An 8,349-nucleotide genomic window follows, 5' to 3' on the forward strand; every position below is an offset into this window, starting at 1 on the left:
AAAAAATTAAAATAAAGCATATAAACAACATTACAATGTATCGGCTACATTATCATGTTCAGCAGGATTTTGTTTAAAAAATGTTGCAATGTCGTTATCAGGTCATTGGGAGGCACTATAGACTTAATTATACGCCATCTAGGCCTCACCTGTCAAATGTGGCTTTTACTTGTGATAAATAGTAGGTTGGTGCATCTCAAACTATAAGTCTTTAGTCTTAGATGGACCTCAAAATAGAAAAAAATATATATCTAATATACCACATAATATAGCCTACCACATTTACTGAGCAAGTTCTGCATGACCACTTTCACAATGCACAAACAGCATTGAACAGACTGATTAATCGGTGTTCTCTTAAGCCCTAAACACACTGCATGATTTTCAGCTGTCCCAGACGAAAGATTGGCATCGTGAAACGATCGTGCCGATTTCTGTGATTGTGGCTCCTAATCGGTGGTTCTGTGTCATACAGTGAGAGAGGTTCAAAGGCAGCCGTAGTCACGATCTTGCGACCAAAGATAGCCTACGATACAGCATGATCATCGCGCAGTGTGTTTGGTGGTACGATCCACGTTTACTGACCAACCAATAAAAATGCGACATGAAATCAATGCGACTAAAACATAAAACTGCTTACCTCAAGCTCTTATGCCTTCCTCTTTCGCCGCTTTTTTTCAGCACACATAAAAAAATACATCTGCTAAAGTGTGATTTATCATGCTTTTTGTTTACTACTAGCACATGCTGCTGATGACGTTTTATTCTTCTATAGTAACGTGTGTCGTATCCAGTGACGTCCTTAGGGTCCGGTGCGAGGTAGGGAGCGATCGCGATCGCGTTCCGGGGGGTGGGGGTGGTATATTGGGGGGGAGGGGGTCCCCTCGGTCCATTTGCCGTGGGGGCCCCTCAAGCACGGGGCCCAGTGCGACCGCACCAGTTGCACCCCCCTAAGGACGCCCTGGTCGTATCATACGAGTCTGGCATCATTGTACAGTCTCCACACACATCGTAGCCAAGTTTATTTGATCCATGTCACATGCACAGTGTGACATGCAATGGGATTGCTAAAAGTGTGCAGTGTGTTTAGGGCTTACTAAATTGTCTATTGCTGAATGTATTGCTTTTCATTTAGCTGAAGCTGTATGCAAATGTTCCACACCTGAATGATCGTCTTGTCTCTGGAGGTATATATATCGGCTATATAACACACACACACACACACACATGATTTTAACCTGTCTGGTTGCAGAGAAATTAGCAAAAACGTAAAAGTACTTATTATAGCGCCACCTATGGTCTGATCAGGGTGTGTGTCTGCACTCCTGAGTAGTGGGGTAGTGGGGTAGTGGGGGGGGGGATTTGGGACCATCCTGCCAAATTTGGTGTTTCTAGGACTTACGGTTTTGGCTAGCCAGACACTTTTAGGGCAGAAAAAGAATAATAAAAGAAGAAGGTGCTTGGACCTTTAATTAATGTCGTTTGAAAGCTTAACACAAACCAGATCTTCATAGAACAAAACCACCACCTAGTGGCTGAATTCATCATATTATACACCTACTGTTGACACGTAGCAACATGAATATAAATAACGTTAAGTTGCTAGAACGTACAGACGTAACATACTTAATATTCATGAGCAAAGCTTTCAACGATAAACACTCTTATGCCAAGTGAAGGACACTACAGAGCATGAAGTGACTTTTCAATCTGCAACATATTAAACACAAAACAAGGATCTGGTAAAATAATAAAGACAGTTTTAAAATTCCTTAAGAATAGAATAGCGATATCATAATATACACTTAGACTAAAATCACTTCACACTCCAACACAGGAGATGGCGGTACGCTAAAAAGCTGGTATGCGACCCGCCAATAAATCCCACAGAAGAAGAATATAAACACTCTTCCGGTGCGGCAGAAAAAGATGTCGGCGCCCTTGCGAATGTCATGTTGTTGACTGTCTGTGTCTCCAGATAATTGTGTGTTTAAGCGCTATTACATATACGTTAAGCTTGTATTGAATAATATTACAGGCGTATCTACATGAAGCTACCGTATTTATAAGGTGTGTGGGTTTTTTTACGCGAAATGTGGTAGGCTATATAATGCTACTCCATGCTCTCATAAAGACTGACATATTTTTATGTACATTATTCGCTCAGGTATGGTGTTTTATAAATATTTTCTATTGACTTACTCTCTTTTGTCTTCAACAGAGTATCTGTCAGTCATGGTCCGTTTATGTAAGTAGGTTTAATGCAACGAATGTCATGTTGTTGACTGTCTGTGTCTCCAGATAATTGTGTGTTTAAGCGCTATTACATATACGTTAAGCTTGTATTGAATAATATTACAGGCGTATCTACATGAAGTTACCGTATTTATAAGGTGTGTGTTTTTTTTTTACGCGAAATGTGGTAGGCTATATAATGCTACTCCATGCTCTCATAAAGACTGACATATTTTTATGTACATTATTCGCTCAGGTATGGTGTTTTATAAATATTTTCTATTGACTTACTCTCTTTTGTCTTCAACAGAGTATCTGTCAGTCATGGTCCGTTTATGTAAGTAGGTTTAATGCAATTTATTCTAAGTATTAGTCATTTTTGACGACTCCCTAATTGAACACAAGATTCCACTCAACATCTGGGGCCAGTTGTTCAGAAGTAATCTGATCAGATTTCAGCTATGAGACCGGGGTCAGTGCATAATAATCCGTGTATCATTCGATCATTCGTTTTTTGATTTAATATTGAAAGTAGAAAATTGAGAAAAGGGCTCTTTTTTCGTTTTTTTCCAAAAAAACAAAAATTCATCTTAAATGTTAGTTTTTCGTTCATGGGTGGAAAAATGAATAAACAGCTTGAATATTCGATTTCTACACGTGGGCGAGAATTAAACACCCCTTTCTGCTGATTGGTCAGCTGAAGATCAATCAGTTCTTCCGTAGGATCATGCAGCAGAATAATAGTCCTCCACTGCTGCAGTTGTATTGATTCTTAACGCATTTATTGCAACTACATTTAATCTTTTTTCATCAAACAAACAGGCTAATGAATAGCTCGACACAACTCATACCGGGGCAGAGTCTAGACAGGGCTTTCTTCCGTGTAGATATAAATTCTATTCTTTGCATCAGCTGGGCATGGCAGGGTATGATGTGACAGCTGTCATAGCCTACCCTGCTCACCCAGTACGTCTGTTTGTTTAATTAAGAAATTAATTAATGAATTAGTTTCAAAATAAATATTTTAAACACTAAGACAAAAAGGAAAGAATAATAAATTGGCTTGGGTATATACAGGCCTATGTTCATGCAAGAACTGCCATTCTGACTGACAACCGGAGAACAACAGATATGAAATAGCCTACTGTTAGAGTTATATAATGTAGTTTTGTGTTTTATTAAAATTGATTATAATTGATATCTCAAAAGGATATGCACTTGAGTGCAGCATGAGCTGCTGCGCACTCGCACTGCAACGCACGAGTTTTATAAAATATAATAACTTGCCATTTCGGTTTGTTTCTCACCAAACCCTCAGTATACCTTCAGAATGCTTGGAATATACGCCACGAGATGCATAGGTTTATTTTATGACAAATATGCATCCGCTTAAAAAAAAAACAAAAAAAACTAAAGTCTCCATTCTCTGCCATTAAATTGTCAAATGCGAGCAGGACATATTTGTGTTATTAAGTTTATTTTATGACAAATATGCATCCGCTTAAAAAAAAAAAAAAAAAACTAAAGTCACCATTCTCTGCCATTAAATTGTCAAATGCGAGCAGGACATATTTGTGTTATTAAGTAATAAGCCTTTAGAACAACGTTGAACAAGGTGAGTAGTCACTCTAGTTCACACAGTTCCAATAAATTGCGATGGGTTAAATAAACTCAATAAGCAGACAGACGCGACTACAGTCAAGCGCAGACCAGTATTGAAGTGCACAGGAAATAAGCAGCAGTCATATTTAAAGCAGTTTAAATTAATATTACTAATTACTAATTAAGAGTACTAATTGATGTTCACTTGGATTTTTTTCCCATCTAGGGGAAATAACTTAATACTCTGTCATTTATAGTCCTATGATCAAATGTATATTTTTAATTATGTAACGTTACGTTCAAAATAACTACAAAATGTCATGCCTTTGAAAAATAAAGAGAACAACAGAATGCGCTGCTTTAGCGCGTCTCGGTCTCCTTGAGCATCTTTCCGGCACACGCCACAAACATGAACTACAGAGAATACTCGTCTTTTAAAAGGCTTCATTTAGATTATTTGACGTTAAATGCATCATATAAGTTACTTTGGAATAAATCACAGTAGGCCTATGTATCATGATTAAAAAAAAGCGACTTTACAGTCTGGAAATACTTTGGGCTATAGCAATTATAGCAATAGACCCACTTTTAGAACCGCTGGTCTACACAGAAGAAAGACCTGTCTAGACTCTGCCTCGGTATGAGTTGTCGAGCTATTCATTAGTCTGTTTGATGAGAAAAATATGAAATTGATAAAATGGGTTATTAATCCGTACAACTGCAGCAGATACATGCAACAAAAATGAGCTGCAAAAATTATGACAAAACGTACACAAAATTTTATTTAATATTGAAAGTAGAAAATCTTAGTTTTTCGTTCAGGGGTAGAAAAATTTATAAACGGCTTGAATATTGCATTTCTACACGTGGGCGGGAATTAAACAACCCTTTCTGCTAATTGGTCAGCCGAAGATCAAACCGTGCCTGGCATGCTCATTGAGTATACTCTTTCGTGATTTGATTTTCAATAAAAAGCAAGAAACATCAACACAAAACAGGTCAATCCACACCTTAAAAGACCGCATAGGTCCTACATGTCCACATGGAACGAGGAAACATGAATAAAGTCAACTCAGTTTTTTTTTTTTTTATCATTGATGTAAAGTTTGGATTACTCAATATTTATACAAAATTGTGTTACTCATTGCTGCTGTCTTAAATATAAATATTTTGTAAATATGAAATTTGAAAGTCCTAACAGTTCTCAACTCATCAGCAACACATGCAAGATACGAATGAAATAAATCACACTTTCAAAATAGGATCGAAATAAGGTTTTGTCCTGGAATTATTGGAAGACACATGCAATGCTTGACTTCATAAGAAATTATCTTAAAAGTAATAAATACTAGTGTATCAAACTGTGAAAAGGCCTGGTATATGACTTCAAAACCATCTAGGGTAAAGCATAGTGTGTTTCGTTTTGTCAAAAGCGAAGTATTACTACTCACCTTTAGGCTTGCGCTGTGCATTCAGACAGCATTTTAGGCGTAACAGACCTGTAGAACATTTTTATGATGCTTCATAAAAGCCTGTTACAAAAGAAGACGTTAAAAGCAGGTTTATTGTGCATTTTCAAAAAATTTTGCTGAGTTTTACATGACAATGAAAAATGATGACAAAACGTACACAAAAGCATCAGTCAGTCTCACTGTTACAATCCATCCCAACGGTGTTCAGTAGGGTTCAGGTCTGAGCTTTGCTCAGGAGTCGGGACAGTTTAGTGTTTCAAAGAAATTACTGGAATAGTGAAAAAGGTAGTGTATGCCATGCTGGGAAAACAAAAACAAACTCTCAAACCCCAGGCTGGTCTCAGACTGGTCTGCTTCTCAGCTAAACACTAATATAGCTCAAACCAGCTCGGACATCATGTCTTTCTTGAAAGTTCTTAATGATAAAATGAACTGAAATGAAAAACAAATTTAATCCTTTAATTCTTTTTGGAGCACACCTTGTGTGTGGTGGATGAACGATGCAATTTACTTTAACAATCAGGTATAGCACTCTAACGCAGTGCAGTTTTATAAGATATTTTTTTCCATAGTATGCTTGACATTTCCATGGAAGTGCCCTTCGGTTTTATGAAATGCATATGACTAAGGATATTCTCTATGACTTAAAACCAGCTCGGACATCATGTCTTTCTTGAAAGTTCTTAATGATAAAATGAACTGAAATGAAAAAAAAATAATTAATCCTTTAATTCTTTTTGGAGCACACCTTGTGTGTGGTGGATGAACGATGCAATTTACTTTAAAAATCAGGTATAGCACTCTAACGCAGTGCAGTTTTATAAGATAGTTTTTCCATAGTATGCTTGACATTTCCATGGAAGTGCCCTTCGGTTTTATGAAATGCATATGACTAAGGATATTCTCTATGACTTAAAAAACATTTTGGAGAACAGGTGTGGAATAAATTACCTTAGGTCAAGAACATATTATACACCTAGAGTCATTGTTTTCCTGTGGATGCCATATAATGTTGATTAACACAGTCACTATTTCTAGAATGTCACGAACAAAAAGAAACCCCAAGTATTAAATGTCAGGCCATAACGCATCCTGCATTGTTTGTGTGATGGACATGAATGATCTCTCAAATCATGCGGTTTGTTGACACGAAGTGTGCTGTTACTTTACTAAGCAATTATGCCTTTTTTAGCAGACGATAAAACAGGTGGAAAAATCTGATAGACTTTTACACTGAAGGAGTGACCCAAGACATATGCATAGCCTAGCAACCTCATAGCAACATATCTGTGTTTTTCTTGTATTGTGACTAATGCGAACTAGCTTCTGGACCTAGTTTAGTTGTTAAAATACTGAGTTTCGGAAGCTTCAAAACATACAAGCAAATATAAAGTAATAAGTGGGGGGGGGGGGGGGGGGGCAATTCAGTATCTGGGAGGGCTTTAAGTATAGAAACTTTACAGATATTCATAGTTATGGGTTTTTCTGTTTCGTCACTTCCTGTTTGTTCCCAGCAAGAAATTTTGCGTTTAAAATACGTCTATTAGACGTCTAAATATGGCCTAGACATCTAGGCTAAAACGAGGCTAAATTTGGGCTGTCAGTGAAAATCTAATAGACGTCTAATCATAGCCCAAGAATAGACTAGTCATCAATTAGACGGCTATTAAACGACTACATATATACGTCTAATAGACAACAAAATGGCAATCCATACATACAGCTTTTATTAAGAAAAATAACATTTTTAACAACTTGGACAACTTAAGACAATACAAAATGATAAAAATACAAAAGAATTAATGACAAAATAAAATGTTATAAATACAATACACTTAAATATAAATATTATGATAAAAAAAATCTGGAGTTTTTAACAACTTAAGATAATAAAAATATAAAAATGAAAAAATAAAATATTTTAAATAACTTAAGATATTTAAAATAAAAAAATCTAATACAAATCAAGAGCATGTTATCACATTTAACATTAAAACATTATGGATAAATGACAACATAAAAAATTATTAACCCTTTTGTTGGTTTACTTTTAACGAATAAAACAACCAACAGTGAACTTAAAGGAAATTATTAATTATTGGTTTTATTTCTGGTTTAAAATGCCTCCCAACTGCATTCCTCAAGTCCAACTCTGTTGCTGCCGGGAAGTTGGTCATCACAGCATCTGCCAAATAAGAAAAAAAAGCACAAGAAAAGCTTGACATAATTTGTTACTTTAATTACACTAATTGTGACAGGGAGTCATTCTCTTTTGCTTGGATGCCTACTAAAAACAAAAACGAGATATATAGTGTATCACCATTTAGTGTGTTAAAAAAGAGAGAAGCTCTCTGGTAAATGTTGTGTGTTTTATACACATACCTCTAATGAACAATGCAGTCTTTTCACATGCCTCTTTCTGCAGTGGACCACCCCCTTCATGTTGAATTTGGACATGAGGGAATTTTTTTAAAACCCTAAAATATAATACAGATTGAGGTGGTTAACAATTGCAGACAAAGTTTGACATTTCAAAATGACCAGTAAAGGAATTCTTTAAATTTCTGATTTGCGTTGTAACTTATTGAGTATTTACACCACAATGTTTGATTAATGTGGCACGTTTTGTAGGCTTTACCTGTCCAGCATCCTTCTGGCACTGTCTTTGAGGTTTCTTCCTTCAACTCTGCACAACTTTGACACCTGAATAACACATGCCAATGTCAGGCGGGTAGTATTATATGTGTCCGTGTACACGTGTTTACCAACCTTAAACACTGATGCCCATTGTCCTGCAAGTTTTCCATCACTAACCCTTTAAAACTCTTTATTCCAACAGTTTAAGTTTTTCCCTATAGTGCCCCCCACAATCTGTTTCTGCCTCCAAAATTGTCTGGCACAACTGACTTCATAACAACACAGTGATAGCTGCTGTAACTAAAAAGTAGCCCAGTACACACATTAACCTCAAATGTATGGAATAATAAATTCACCCCTACCGTTTTATTACATTATGTTTTCTGTTTGTACTGTTTAGGTT

At 36.3% G+C, this 8,349-nt stretch overlaps 1 long non-coding RNA gene across 1 annotated transcript; it reads right to left on the reverse strand.

Annotated features, from left to right (window-relative positions):
- Positions 1-7,478: 7,478 nt before the first annotated feature.
- On the reverse strand, positions 7,479-7,969 carry LOC107592906 (uncharacterized). The gene is made up of 3 exons (XR_001610041.1): positions 7,948-7,969; positions 7,692-7,786; positions 7,479-7,494 (listed from the first exon to the last, which is right to left on the reverse strand). It is a non-coding gene; the product is annotated as an uncharacterized lncRNA (long non-coding RNA).
- Between the last annotated feature and the right edge of the window lie 380 nt (positions 7,970-8,349).

The sequence above is a fragment of the Sinocyclocheilus grahami genome, unplaced genomic scaffold (assembly GCF_001515645.1).
Source record: "Sinocyclocheilus grahami isolate Dianchi unplaced genomic scaffold, SAMN03320097.WGS_v1.1 scaffold160.1, whole genome shotgun sequence".
Lineage (NCBI taxonomy): Eukaryota > Metazoa > Chordata > Actinopteri > Cypriniformes > Cyprinidae > Sinocyclocheilus > Sinocyclocheilus grahami.